Source organism: Pristiophorus japonicus, chromosome 6 (genome assembly GCF_044704955.1).
Source record: "Pristiophorus japonicus isolate sPriJap1 chromosome 6, sPriJap1.hap1, whole genome shotgun sequence".
In the NCBI taxonomy this organism is placed as follows: domain Eukaryota; kingdom Metazoa; phylum Chordata; class Chondrichthyes; family Pristiophoridae; genus Pristiophorus; species Pristiophorus japonicus.
In genome coordinates this window covers 73535185-73551465 of record NC_091982.1, presented here as the reverse complement: position 1 = coordinate 73551465, position 16281 = coordinate 73535185, and the positions used below count along the sequence as shown (strand labels likewise).

Genomic DNA, 16281 nt, shown 5'->3' with positions numbered 1-16281 from the left:
TTTAGGTGCCTTCTTTCACTTCTGGGACTTGAGTTTGGAATTAACCTATTACAAGCTGATGCACTTTTATGTCTCCCTGTCTTTAATGCACACTAATATGAAAATCTGATTCAGATACTGCAAGGATACAATATGAGAAATCAAAATATGACACACTGTACAAAATATATTGTTGTTTTGAGGCTGAGTTTGAAGCACAATATCACACCAAGATGGGAAATCTTCATTATATTTGACCCATGTCACAACTGAATTAGGTGTTCTTGAAGTTAAGAATAAAGGAACCTTGCATTGGGTGAAATCCAAACTGTTAACATTTGCATTCCTTTCTTCCTCCTCAATAGAAAAATTTAAAAAATGACAATTTCTGTATAAACTATCTAAGATCAAACCTATTTTCCCAAATTCAGATATACATGGATCTCATGCTTGAACTTCATTGCTGAGTAGCTGAGGCTAGCAATTTGTAAATATTCATTTTCATTAATTTTGTGATTTGAAGTAAACTTTTTACATAACAAATACACAATAATAATCTTACACCCCACCGGTAATTAGTTTTTGTTCTCAGGATGTGGACAACTCTGGCAAGAGCACATTTATAGCTCACCCCTAATAGCCCTCAGAAGGTGCTTGAATTGCTTGAATTGCTGTAGTGCTGGTGATCATGGTGCTGCCACCATAGTGTTAGGTAGGGAATTCCAGGATTTTCACATAACAACAATGAAGGAACAGCAATAATGTTCAAATCAAAATGGTGAGTGACTTGGAGATAAATTTTGAGATGATGCTGTTCCTATGACCTTTTAGTTCTTGTCTATCTTGATGGCATAGGTTTTGGGACTAGGGGATGCTGCTGAAACAAGCTGTTGAGTTACTAAAATGCAGCCTGTGGATTGTACAAACAACAGGCAAGTGCGCTGATGGTGGAAGGGTGGATATGAGTCCAGTGGCAGAGGCACCAATCAAGTGGACCACTTTCTCTTGGATCGTGTCTCGCTTCTTGAGTGTTCTTGAAGCTGCATACATCCAAGAAAGTGATGAGCATTCTATCACACTCAACTTGAGACTTGTTCAGAGGCTTTAAGTTGTGCGGAAGTGAGCCACTTCTTGTAGAGTTCCCAGCCTCTGCCCTGTTTTTGTAGGCATAGTGTTTGATATAACTAGTCCAATTAAGCTTCTGGTCAGTGGTGGCTTCTAAGATGTTGGTGGTGGGAGACTCGACAATAATGGTGCCCTTAAATGACGGGACAAGATGTTTGGGCTTTCAATTGTTGGAGGTAGTCATTGTTTGGCATTTAAGTGGGGAGAATGTTACTTATATGTCAGCCCAAGCCTGGATGTCATTCAGTTACCATTTTAGGCTGGCATGGGCGGCTTCATTATTGGAGATGTTGTGAATGGAGCTGTAAACTGTAGAATTACCAGCAAACAACCCCACACCTGTCTTTATGATAGAGGGAACATAATTGATAAAGCAACTAAAGATGTCTGAGGACGCTTCACTGAGAAATTTCAGTGATGATATTATTGGGCCTCCGATATCCACGACCATCTTTTTTCATCAGGTATGACTCCAACTATAGAAGGGTTTTCTTCCTGATGTCCACTGACCATGCCAATACTCGGTCTAATGCTACTTTGATGTCAAAGGCAGCTGCCCACAAACCTCCTCTGGACTTCAGCTTGTGTTTATTAAGTTCAGAATAACTCCACGAGACTGTGTTGCAAGCTCAAACCATTGTGACCTTGGTCTCTAATCTAACTCCAAAGTGAGGCAGCAGCGTGGTGGACTGCCTTTTATACCTGCTTGCACCAGGGTAGACAGGTGACCCATAGGTCTCCCATAGGTGTGCACTCTAGTGGCAAGTCTTACACACAGGTGAGGTTCACATACATAACATCACTTCCCCCCACAGTCTTGAGTACAAGTTATTTACAGGTTGAGGCGGTCTGGTGGTCTGTGTTCCCTGGTCGATCGCCTGAGTTGACATCCTGGCATGGGTGAGTTAGTCGGATCATCGCTGCACGGCAGCTCGGTTGGTCTGATCAGACTGTCGGGCAAGGTAGCTTCATTCTCGTGGTTGAAAGCATGGTCAGTTGCTGGTTGGGTGTGTGTTGGTGGATCATAGATGGTAGGGTTTTCTTCAAATTGTTCTTGGTAGTCCGTGAATCGCAGTTTGGCCTGATCCAGGTGCTTTCTGCGCATTTGCCCATTTAACAATTTCACAACACTCTATTCCCCTCCTTGGTTAAGGCAGTGGCAGCAATCCACTTGGGGCCATGACCGTAATTTAGAACAAGCACCGGATCATTGACTTCAATGACACGCAAGGTGGCCGCGCGATCGCGGTACACATTATGCCTGTGCCGCCGGGTTTCTACGTGATCATTGAGATCCAGGTGGACTAAGGAGAGCCTGGATTTGAGTGCTCTCTTCATTAACAATTCTGCAGGGGGATCCCCGGTGAACGAGTGGGAGCGTGTCCGGTAGCTAGATAACCGGGTCTGCAAGGAGCCGTCCGTTATGTGTCTCAAGCTTTGCTTGATTGTTTGGACTACCCGTTCCGCTTGGCCGTTGGATACGGGCTTAAATGGGGCAGATCTGACATGCTTGATGCCATTACGGGTCATGAACTCGTTGAATTCCGAGCTGTCATTGACAAGGACGTCGGGCAAACCATGGGTGGCGAACATGGTCCTGAGACTTTCAATGGTGGCAGTGGATGTACATGATGAAATTATTATACATTCAATCCATTTTGAGTAAGCGTCCACTGCTACTAGAAACATCTTCCCTAGAAAGGGGCCAGCAAAATCTACATGGATTCTGGACCACGGTTTGGAGGGCCATGACCACAGGCTAAGGGGGGGCCTCCCTGGGTATGTTGCTCAGCTGTGAGCAAGTGTCGCATTGGTGTACGCATGACTCTAATTCAGAGTCAATGCCGGGGCACCAGACGTGCGACCTGGCGATAGCCTTCATCATGACTATGCCTGGGTGGGTACTGTGTAGGTCGCGTATAAACATTTCCCTGTCCTTTTTGGGCAAAATCATGTGATTCTCCCATAGGAGGCAATCCGATTGGACTGACAGTCGTCCTTGCATCGGTGAAAAAGCTTAATTTCATCTTGCATTTCCCCGGGAACCCCCGACCAGCTCCCATTGAGGATGCATCTTTTTCTAGTGATAACAGGGGCCAGGTCCTGATCTGGCGAGCCTTGACGGATAACCCCTCGCTCTCAAAACCATCCATTACCAGAAGCAAGTCTGCGGGTTGCACCATTTCCACTCCGGTGGTGGGCAATGACAACCAACTAAGGGCGTCAGCAGAGTTCTCTGTGCCTGGTCTGTGGTGGATAACAGTCATATGCAGACAATGTTAGTGCCCATCTTTGGATGCGAGATGAAGCATTGGTGTTGATACCTTTGCTTTCTGAGAACAGTGAAGTAAGCAGTTTGTGGTTGGTTTCGATCTCGAACCAGAGACCAAATAGATATTGGTGCATTTTCTTAACCCCGTATACACAAGCAAGCACTTTTTTCTCAACCATACTGTAGGCTCTTTCAGCCTTGGATGAACTTCTGGATGCATATGCAACCGGTTGCAGTTTTCTTGAACCATTGGCTTGCTGTAACACACAACCGACCCCATACGACGACGCATCACATGCTAGTACCAAACGTTTACAGATAAAAACCTGGATGAGCCAGGACCCCTTATTATCCCTAGTCAAAAGCTGTGTGGTTCACGGGAGCTGGTCCAGTGTCATAGAAACATAGACATAGAAAATAGGTGCAGGAGTAGGCCATTCGGCCCTTCGAGCCTGCACCGCCATTCAATGAGTTCATGGCTGAACATGCAACCTCAGTACCCCATTCCTGCTTTCTCGCCATACCCCTTGATTCCCCTAGTAGTAAGGACTACAGTGGAAATGCAGGAAGAGATAAAGCCGATCTAGCGGCACAAAGCTGAAATGTCTATACAGGCAGACTGCCTTCTGTGGGGCAATCGAGTAGTGGTTCCCAAGAAGGGCAGAGATACCTTCATCAATGACCTCCACAGTACCCACCCAGGCATCATAATGATGAAAGCGATAGCCAGATCCCACGTGTGATGGCCCGGTATCAATGCGGACTTCGAGTCCTGCGTTGACAAATGTAAGACATGCTCGCAGTTTAGCAATGTACCCAGGGAGGCACGCTAAGTTTATGGTCTTGGCCCTCCAAACTGTGGTCTAGGGTACACGTCGACTATGCAGGCCCATTCTTGGGTAAAATGTTCCTTGTGGTAGTAGACGCGTACTCCAAGTGGATTGAATGTGGAATAATGTTGGCTAGCAAGTCTGCTGCCACTACTGAAAGCCTGCGGGCCATGTTTGCCACATACGGCCTACCCAATGTCCTGGTGAGCGACAACGGGCCATGTTTTACCAGTGCTGAGTTCAAAGAATTCATGAGCTGTAACGGGATCAAACATGTCACATCTGCCCTGTTTAAACCAGCGTCCAATGGTCAGGCAGAGAGAGCAGTGCAAACCATCAAGCAAGGCTTGAAGAGAGTAATTGAAGGCTCACTGCAGACTCGCCTATCCCAAGTCCTGCTTAACTACCGCATGAGACCCCACTCGCTCATTAGGATCCCACTTGCTGAACTGCTCATGAAATGAGCATTAAGACAAGGCTCTCGTTAGTTCACCCTGATCTACATGAACAGGTAGAGAGAAGGTGGCTTCAACAAAGTACATACCATGATAGCGCAAATGTGTCACGCGAGAGTGAAATCAATGATCCTGTATTTGTATTGAATTATGGACAAGGTCCCAAGTGGCTTCCCGGCACTGTCGTGGCCAAAGAGGGGAGCAGGGTGTTTTGGGTCAAACTTTCAAATGGACTCATTCACCGGAAACACTTGGACCAAATCAAACTCAGATTTACAGACTATCCTGAGCAACCCACCTTGGACCCTACATTTTTTGACTCCCCAACATACACACCAGTGGCAACCGGCCACACCGTTGACCACAAAGCAGAACCCATCATCTACAGCAGCCCAGCAGAACCCAACACACCAGGCAGCCCAGCAAGGCCAGCTGCACAGCAGCCCAGCGAGGGCCCAACAAATGATTCAACAATACCAGCTTTCACACCGAGACGATCAACCAGGGCAAGAAGGGCCATAGATCGACTCACATTGTAAATAGTTACACAATTGACTTTGGCGGGGGGAGTGTTGTTATACATGTAAACTTGTATTTACTCTGTACAGCCACCAGAGAGCTCATCCCCTGGAGTCCCAAGGGATCCCATAATCCCTTGGGAGCACAGGTATTTAAGGAGGCCTCACAGGTTGGAGACTTGCAATAAAAGACTACGGTCACACGTTACTTTGAGCTCATAGTGTTCAGTCTGACTCTTTCTCCATAGACAACAGTCAGGATCCTTCCAGGCTGGAGCAGGCAACATCTGTAACATCTCCCAGTTTTCCATGCACTGCTGAATAAGATAGGTAAAAGACACTCTTTATGCCAGGAGAGGGGACGTCAATGTCTTCTCTCTGACCAGAGAGAAGCAGGCAGGGCTTGCAAACGGCTTTGCCAGGATAGCGGATTTCTCCATGATGCAGGGCGTCATCGACTGCATGCACGTGGCTTTGTGGGCGCCACATCTAAATGCTGAGATGGAGCACTCGCTGAATGTGTAGTTGGTGTGCAACCATGCTCAGCACATCATCATGATGAATGCCCGATATCCTGGTAACAGTCATTGTAATGTCTGTAAGCTTGTAATGTTTGTAGCTCCACACTGTGGATGTGGACATATTGTATATTGCAAGTGCAGGGTTAATAATAAACGGAACCAGACAGATTTCCTGAGACTTCCAAGAGAGCTGTCTGCCATGTTAGGAAGCTGTGTGTGCTGTGCTCTGTGAATGTATCACATTTGGCGACAGAAGATGGGATTTATCGGATGATTTAAAGCTTAAATTTTGTTGGTGAAGGATTCAGGCAGCCGACAGAGAGACTTTGGAAGTTTCCGTCTTTGGAAAAAAGCTACAAAATCCAAGGTAAAATACAGCACACGATAGGAACAGCCAGAGATTAAAATGGCAGGTATATTGGGATATTTGAGTGAATATAGACACGACCGGAAACGTTTTAAAGCATATGTGGATCAGCTAGAATTGTATTTCATTGCAAATAACATAATCGAAGTTCCAGACAATGCAGTCCAGAACCGAGCTGTGTTGGAACATAAGAAAGCGATCTTCTTATCGGAGGCAGGTCCGGCATTATATGACACTCTTGTAAATCAGCTTGTGCCTGACGAGCCAAAGGACACAATGCTTCAAGAGATTTTAATGAAGCTGGAGCAGCACTATAACCCCAAACCGTTAGAAATTGCTGAAAGCTATCGTTTCGGGATTCGGAATCAAAAGGCTGATGGAAGTATCAGTGATTCCATCATTGCATTAAATAAGCTATTGATGCACTGTAATTTTGGAAACTTTCAAAACCGAGCATTACGGGATCATTTTGTTTGTGGGGTGAAAAATGATGCGATCAGAAGTTATTGATGACGGATGACTTGACTTTTGAGATTGCTTGTCAGACAGCGAGGTTGATGAGCATGGCTGAATAATATTCCCGAGAATTAAATAATAATTACAGTCATCAGTCAACCGAGGTAAATCATCTGCAGGTTCAAAGTAAAAGGCGGGCATGGCTGAAAGTCTCAGAAACTGGAAATTCTAACAGAGCGTCAAAATCGTGCTATAGGTGCCTGGGACAACACATTGCTCAAAGTTGTCCATACGTGAAGGCAGAGTGTTTCTTCTGCAAAAAGACTGGGCATCTTGCGAAGGCGTGCCGACTGAAGGGTAAATCAGTTTTTAAAGCTATGAGTCCAGCGTTCAAAGCTATGAGAAGAAATCCCAAGAGACTACATAGCATGGAAGAACAACAACAGGACGAGGAGATGTTAGAGTTACACGACATCAGGAGCACGAGGTTAACAGACAACGATTCGGAAAGCATCAAAATCTACATAGATGTTGCGGGATTCAAGATACCAATGGAAATTGATACAGGTGCATCCGTGAGTGTAGTACCGGAGTCACCATATCACGCCAAATTGCGTGATTTTCAACTGGAGAAATCCAAGATAGAGCTGCGAGGCCACTCGGGAGAGAAAATTCCTGTGGTAGGTCATATCACTGTACCGGTGAAATATAAAAATCAATTTCAGAACTTGCCTCTAATACTAGTGACAGGAGACAAGCCAGCCTCACTAGGAAGAAATTGGTTGAGCTCACTGAAGCTGGATTGGAGTAAGATTTTCTGTGTGGAAGCCAGATTTTCATCAACAGATGAGGTTATCAAGAAATATCCGAAGGTGTTCTGCGAAACGGGCAGTCCGATCCAAGGCTTCAAGGCAAGTGTTAGGCTACAGAAGAATGCTAGATAGGTTTACTACAAGCCACGTTCCGTACCATATGCACTCAAGGAGAAAGTTGAGCAAGAACTCAAAAGACTAGAGACTCAGAACATTATTTGTAAGATAGATCGATGTAATTGGGCAACACCCATTGTTGTTGTACCTATGTCTGATGGTAAGGTAAGATTATGTGGTGAATATAAAGTAACCGTAAACCAGGTTCTAGAGGGTAATGTCCCCAATACATTGCCGAATATAGAAAATTTGTTCACAACACTGACAGGTGGTCAGATCTTCTCAAAACTGGATCTTACGAATGCCTACTTACAGTTTCAACTAGATGAGGAGTCCAAGTCATGTTTGACTATAAATACTCATCTAGGCCTATATCAATTTAATAGGCTACCGTTTGGAGTGTCTTCCGCCCCTGCCATATTCCAAGGGGTGATGAACCAGATTTTGCAAGATATTGAAGGGGTAGTATATTATTTGGATGACATACTAATTTCAGCACCAAATAGGCAAATTCATAATAACATATTGAATGAAGTCCTCAAACAGCTAGAGAAGCACAGAGTACAAGTGTCTGCTCGTAAGTGTGAGTTATTTAAAAACTCAGTGGAGTACTTAGGGTACAGAGTAGACAAAGATGGTTTACATCCGACCATGGAAAAATTGGATGCAATTTGAAATGTACCCACTCCCAGGAATGTCACTGAACTTCGTTCATTCTTGGGTCTTTTGAACTATTATGGGAAGTTCCTACCAAATTAGACTACAGTATTACATCCACTGAATTAACTTTTGAAAAAACAGGTCCATTGGAAGTGGTCAAAAGAATGCGATACAGCATTCAAGGAGTGTAAAAGCAAATTGGTAGAGAGCACCATATTAGTTCACTATGACATATCTCAGGAGATTAAGCTAGCATATGATGCCTCTCCATATGGAGTTGGGGCAGTGATCTTTCATGTAGTGGGAAGGAGAGACCAATTGCTTTTGCTTCACGCACTCTCAGTGCCAGTGAGAGTAATTATGCGCAAATTGAAAGGGAAGCTTTGGCATTAATTTTTGGGGTCCAGAAGTTTCACAAATACTTGTATGGTCGTAAGTTTACCATCGTTACGGACCATAAGCCCCTAACAGCAATCCTCCATCCAAAGACCCCAGTTCAAACATTAACTGCAGCCCAAATGCAGAGATGGGCTTTGATTTTGTCAGCATATACATATGATATTGAATACAGATGATCAGCTGATCACAGTAATGCTGATGCAATGTCTAGATTGCCTTCCCCATCACAAGTTACACCCGATAGGGAAGAAGTGTTTTATTTTTCATACATTGATGAACTGCCAGTCACAGCTGAAGAGATTGGTAGAGCAACCAAACGTGACCCAGTGATGTCAAAGGTGTATGAGTATATTGCAAATGGATGGCCAAACCAGGTAACAGACAAAGATACACATCCAATCTTAATTTGTAGGAATGAATTATCAGTCGATAAAGATTGTATCATGTGGGTTGCAAGAGTGGATATACCAAATAAATTCAGGTCCAAATGATTAGGAGACCTCCATGACCAGCACCTGGGAATGTACTTGGCCAAGAATTTTGCATGCAGTTATTTATGGTGGCCAGGTCTTGATAAAGATATAGAGTACATCGTGAGTCAGTGTACAACATGTCAATCGGTAAGCAAGCAACCACCACCAGTACCATTACAGCCATGGAAATGGCCTCCCAGGGTGTGGCAAAGGCTATATATTGATTTTGCTGAGTTAGAAGGACAACAGTTGTTCATTGTGATTGATAGCCATTCAAAGTGGGTTGAGGTGTTTCCAATGTGGAAAATAATAACATGTAAAACATTGGACATTTTACAAAAATCATTTTTTGCATTTGGCCTCCCTGAAGAAATTGTTTCTGATAATGGATCACAATTTCGTTCAGAAGAATTTGCATAATTCACGAGCAAAAATGGTGTGAAACATACAAAGATTCGACCACACCATCCTGCTTTGAATGGTGCAGCAGAGCGCACTGTACAAATTGTAAAACATGCCCTCATAAAACAAATGTTAGATCCAAATCCAAGGAAACGACAGTTGTTATTGGATCACAAATTGGCTAATTTTTTGATTACGTATCGAAATACTCCTCATACAACTACTGGTGGAACACCAGCAGAGTTGTTTCTCAAACAACAGCCACGAACCAGATTCTCGTTGTTAAAGCCAAATTTGGCACAGTCCGTAGAAGAAACACAATTAAGGCAGAAAGAGAATCATGATAAAGGTAGAGTAAAAGAGAGGTGTGAAATTAAACCAGAAGGTGAGAGTGAAGAACCATCACCATATATGGTTAAAGTGGTTACCAGGAAGAGTGGTGAAGATATGTGATCCTCGCACATATTTGGTAAAGATGTTTGATAATGGACAGGTTAGGTTTGTTCATATTGATCATATTTTACCTACAGACATGGAAGGAGTTGAAGGTGGGAATGATTCAATTATTTCTGACTCATCAGATAATTTTGATATACCAGTAGCAAATCCTAAATCCAATGTATTGGAAACAAATCTAGGAGAGAATCAGAATGAAAGTCTGAGTCCGAGTCGGGAAAACAAAGAGCCTGAAGTTAGAGTCACTTCAAATGAAAATCAAGGAAATTCCATGGAGGAAAACATTCCTCAGGATGAGCCTCGAATGAGTTTAGATTCGAGACCATGTTTGGAATGTTCTGTTCGAGAGCGAAGGTATCCTCTTCGAAACAGAAAACAAATGGTAAAGTTAAATTTGTAAATATATAGAAAAAATAAGTTTATATCCTGTGTTATGTATAAACATGAAAGTTATGTATGATGTTTGCTATGATGGCTTCTTCATTAAGGAGGGAGAAGTGTAATGTCTGTGAGCTTGTAATGTTTGTAGCTCCACACTTTGGATGTGGACGTATTGTATACTGCAAGTGCAGGGTTAATAATAAACAGAACCAGACAGAATTCCGGAGACTTCCGAGAGAGCTTCCTGCCATGTTAGGAAGCTGTGTGTGCTGTGCTGTGAATATATCACAGTCATGATCCTTTCATTCTGCACCAGTTTGATGTTCTCTCAGTCTTAGAACCATCAAGACAAACCAGAGGGTGGCTACAGGTTGACAAGGGCACTCCCTTAACCACCTGGCTCATGACTCCGCTCAGCAACCTAACAACAATATACAATGAGAGCCATGCTGCTCTGATGGAATCTGAGAGCAGACTATTGGCATTCATAAACAATGCTTCCACTGCCTTGACCACTCTGGAGGAGTCCTGCAGTACTCACCAGAGCACCTCTGAAGATTGGTCGTGGTCTGTTGCATGCTCCACAACCTCGCCATCATAAGGGCACTGTACTTGCAACCTGGTACACAGTGACCAGCTGAGGAGGAAGAGGAGGAAGTGGAAGAGAAGGAAGCAGAAGAGGAGGACGTGGAAGGGAGAAGTCAACCCAGACAGCCCCTTTCTGCCCGGTCTGCCCGGGCTGTCCGTGATCAACTCATCTGACTGTGGTATGAGTGAATGCAATCCCAATTACCCATTGGCCACGATGCTGAAATAAAAGCCACCACAAAATAAACATTCCAATCCAACTTTATCCATCAATCCATCCAATATAACTTTACAAAGTCAACTAATCACCCTTGTACCTTCCCTTAGTACCTGTCTTCAGTATGCCTTTGCCTTTCCTAGTGCTCCAACGAAGTGCTACCCCAGTGGCTGCAGCATGACTCGTAGGAAGCTGCTAACTTTCAGTGCGGTAGACTGCAGATGGCCCTCAAGCTGCTCTGGGCCTAAACGGTCTGGCTGCGGACTGCACAACTTCGGCATGGGCAGCAGCAGTTTGGGCTGGCTGGCTCACTGGCACTGGCAGAATGGCAGTGGTGGGAGGATGAATGCTCTTATCCTGAGCGTGGACAGCAGGGTCGTGTTCCATGGAGCCACTGCCACTCCCCGTGGCAGCGCCTCACAATTCCTAGCTATCTGTTAGAGGACAGATTGCTAGAATGCTGTTTGAGCTTCTGGGTAACAAGCTAAGCATGCAGGAAAGCAGTATGAACTTGCATGACTTCAGACTGAGCTTCCACTGCAGCATTCAGATGTAGGGTGTGCTTCTGCTTGTGCTTGTGTTGCAATGGAAGCTGAGACATCAGCCATCAGGCGCTGCCTGATGGTTGGATCCACAAGTGCGCTAATGGATCAACCCATCCTTTCCATAATGGGCTCCAAGCTCTGCGCAAAGCCCTGTGCAAGATTGGTGCCAGACTCTACCATGCTCTTTGACATTGCACTCAGGCTTTCTGGCAGGCCTGTGCATAAACATCAACAGTCTTCTGTAGGCCGCCTCATCAAAGTCCTCATCTGAGTCCTCTGCAGCAGAACTCATGTGCATCCTCTTCTTCTGGGGAGCTGGCACCTGCACAACCCTTTCCTCCTGCCCTGGCTGTGGCCCACCTGTGCCCGGTGACTCACTACATGCAGATCCCAGCTCTAAGCTACCCTCTAAACTCTGTGCAGTGCCGATATCTGAGCTGGTAAATGCAAATGTAATAGATCTTCTTCTTCATCATATTCCTCGCTCTCTTCTTCTACAACCACTGGCTGGGCAGATTGGATTTCTTCGATATCTGAAATAAGAAAGGCACAAAGGTAGGGTTGTGGTGAGGGAAGGGGGAAAGCAAAAGGTGCATGCAGATTATAAATCAGAAGAAATTGTGGGATGAGGAAGAAGTGGGATGTGAGAAGGAGGATAACATATGAGGATACCAGCAACTTGTATTCTTTTAGCCACGCTGTTGGCCACAACCTCAGCCACGCCACTCCCAAGAATGACCAGCATCATTTTCCCCAAAGGGGTGAGGTGATGCAAGCGAACCTGTACCCCGCTAGTTAGGTTTTTCTGGTACTGGTTACATGCCACCTTTTCCTGTAAGAGCAAGGGCAGTGTGTCAGTGAGTGTGGTGCAATGTACTTGGGTAATGTGCCTGCCATGGTTGAATAGCTGGCAGTGTATGCAAGCTGTAAGATGTGCATGCTAGTGGAGCAGAAGGTTGGATATGGCTTTTAAAGATGAAATCACTGACCATGACCACACGTGTGAGGTCATTAAACTTTTTCCTGCACAGTGTCCAGCTTTTGGGGCTAAACTGCTACCATTCACCACAGTGGCTATCTGCTCCCACTGCACTTTGGTCTGTTGTCTGGAGGGGCTTTTGGCCCACTGTGGAAAGGGAACCTCTCTCCTATTCACCTCCATACCAAGGCCTTCAGTGCTGCAATGGGGAACTTTGGTGTATGCTCTCTCTCCCCTGTTGTGCCATCATTAATTGATTATTTTGCATTGTCTTCCTCAACCAGTTGAATGATGGTCTGCAAATAGAATGCACCTTCACTTCAAGAGTTGCAGATTGCCTTTAAGTAGTGCAGGCTAGCATGAACTTGGGCCCCCTGCTGAGAGTTCAGCCACACAGCAGCACCTTCAGAACTGGGCTGAATGCCACAATCATGCAAATGAGCAGGCCGCATAAAGTTTGCATGCTGTCTGCAGTCCTCCGAAACGGCGTGGGTTGCGAATGCATCGCGATACCCGAGCCTGCTTTCGGGGCAAACGAATTTCAAGACCACACAGTCAATGGATAAATTGCAAGAATGGCAATCAAGATGACTGCATTATTGAATTAGGAACTCAGGCTAAGGAATAGCAATTAAGGAAGCTAAATCTGCTGTCACTAGAAGAAGGCTAAGCAGGAGGACATAATCCAAATATTTATGAAAATTGATACGATGTACACTGTATACCTTACAAATCTCTCAATCTAAGACACATCCAGCTCCCAATGATATAGGAAAACCTTCTGGCTGCACTGCTCAAATTTCCATACTGGGAAAGGTTCAGTCTGGAGGTTGACCTTCAAATTTCGAGGCTAGCACAGGTGATGGGATTCCACCAGATGAATTGTAAACAATTCTCAGAACCAAAAGCAATATTGATAAGATGGTGGAATGGACATAAAAGTGGCAGATGGAATTCATTACACGAGCGATCATGGTCAGTGAATTCATCTTCAAATGCCATATCCCACCTTTTGCACCACTAGCATGCACACCTTACATTTGCAGAGTCCTCCTCATTAACATCTGGCAACTTGAGCCAAAATTGGGAGAGCTGTCCAACAGACTAGTCAAGCAATAGGCTAAAATAGTCATACTCACAAAATCATACCTTTCAGCTGATGTCCCAGACTCCTCCATCGCCATTCCTGGGTATGTCCTATCCGGCAGGACAGACCCACCAGAGGTGGTGGCACAATGTTACACAGTCCAGGGAGAGTGGCCTTGGGAGTACTCAACATTGATTCCAAACCCCATAAAGATGGCTTCAGGTCAAGCATTGGCAAGAAAACCTCCTGCTGATTACTACCTATCGCCCTCTCTCAGCTGATGAATCTACTCCTCCATGTTGAACATCAGTTGGAAGAAGCATTGAGGGTACAGCAAGGGCACAGAATGTCCTCTGGGTGGGGGATTCAATGTCCATCACCCAGAGTGGCTTGGTAGCATCACAAGCTGGCCAAGTCCTGAAGGGCATAGCTGCTAGACTGGGCCTGCGATAGATGGTGAGAGAACCAACACAAGGGAAAAACCTACTTGACCTCGTCCTCACCAATCTACCTGTCGCAGATGCATCTGTCCATGACCACTGCAGTGATTGTGGAGACGAAGTTCCATCTTCACACTGAGGACAGCCTCCATTGTGTTATGTGGCACTACCACCATGCTAAATGGGATAGATTCAGAACAGATCGAGCAGCTCAAAACTGGGCATCCGTGAGGTGCTGTGGGCCATCAGCAGCAACAGGATTGTAGTCCACCACAATCTGTAACCTCATGGCCCGGTATATTCTTCCATCTACCAATACCATCAAGCCAGGGGACCAACCCTGGTTCAATGAGGTGTGTAGAAGAGTGTGCATAGGAGCACCACCAGGCATACCAAAAAATGAGGTGACAACCTGGGGAAGCTGCAACACAGCACTACATGCATGCTAAACAGCAGATGCAGCATGCTATAGACAGAGCTAAGCAATCCCACAACCAACGGAGCAGATCAAAGCTCTGCAATCCTGCCACATCCAGTCATGAATGGTGGTGAACAATTAAACAACTAACGGGAGGAGGAGGCTCCATGAATATCCCCATCCTTAGTGATGGCGGAGCCCAGCACTCATGTGCAAAAGACAAGGCTGAAGTGTTTGCAACCATCTTCAGCCAGAAGTGCCGAGTGGATGATCCATTTCTATCTCCTCCTGATGTCCTCACCATCACAGAAGCCAATCTTCATTAATTCGATTCACTCCACGTAATATCAAGAAATGAGTGCGCTGGATACAGCACAGACTATGGGCCCCGGCAACATCCCGGCTGTCGTGCTGAAGACTTGTGCTCCAGAACTAGATGCCTCTCTAGCCAAACTATTCCAGTGCAGCTACAACACTGGCATCTACCCGGCAATGTGGAAAACTGTCCAGGTATGTCCTGTCCACAAAAAGCAGGACAAATCCAATCCAGCCAATTACCACCCATCAGTCTACTCTGAATCGTCAGGAAATTGATGGAAGGGGTCATCGACAGTGCTATCAAGTGACACTTATTCACCAATAACCTGCTCACCAATGCTCAGCTTGGGTTCCGCCAGGACCACTCGGATCCATATCTCATTACAGCCTTGGTCCAAATATAGACAAAAGAGCTGAATTACAGAAGTGTGGTAAGAGTGACTGCCCTTGACATCAAGGCAGCATTTGACTGAGTGTGGCATCAAGGAGCCCTAATAAAATTGAAGTCAATGGGTATCAGGGGGAAAACGCTCCACTGGCTGGAGTCATACTTAGCACAAATGAAGATGGTAGTGGTTGTTGGAGACCAATCATCTCAGCCCCAGGACATTTCTGCAGGAGCTCCTCAGGGCAGTGTCCTAGGCCTAACCATCTTCAGCTGCTTCATCAATGACCTTCCCTCCATCATAAGATCTGAAGTGAGGATGTTCGCTGATGATTGCACCGTGTTCAGTCAATTCAAAACTCCTCAGATAATGAAGCAGTCCACATGCAGCAAGACGTGGATGACATTCAGGCTTATGCTGATAAGTGGTAAGTAACATTTCTGCCACCCAAGTGCTAGGCAATGACTATCTCCAACAAGCGAGAGTCTAACCACCACCCCTTAACATTCAACAGCATTACCATTACCAAATTCCCCACCATCAACATCCTAGTGGTCACCATTGACCATAAACTTAACTGCACCAGCAACATAAACAATGTGGCTACAAGAACAAGTCAAAGGCTGGTTATTTAGTGACCAGTGTCTCAACTGCTGACTCCCCAAAACCTTTCACCATCTACAAGTCACAAGTCAGGAGTGTGATGGAATTCTGTAAGAATAAAAGTGTTTATTAATGTTTAAAATTGATTATGTATATGTATAAATGTTAAAAGTGTAGATTAACGGAAAGGCCTGTTGGTGTTGAGATAAAATGGAAGCCCACAGATTGCTAGCATGGGCTAAGTTTTGTAAGAAATAAAATGAAAGCCCCCAGAGCTGCTGCATGGGTTTTGTGTATTGGAAAGCCATTTAAACTAATCAGAGATGGCTGAGCCAGTCCAGACAGCCACATGTGTGAGGAGAGCCAATAAGAAGCTGCCCTGGAACCAAAGTCCAATCGGGAGACTTTCTGAGGACAATGGTCTTGAGGAATATAAAAAGCCAGGAACTTTTATCTCTCTTCTCTCTCTTTGGCACA

General features: G+C 45.1%; 1 protein-coding gene across 1 annotated transcript in view; it reads right to left on the bottom strand.

The window, feature by feature from the left end:
• Positions 1-16281, bottom strand: part of LOC139265692 (uncharacterized) — a 139120-nt gene that overhangs the window by 18387 nt on the left and 104452 nt on the right. The gene's annotated exons all lie outside the window — the stretch shown is intronic.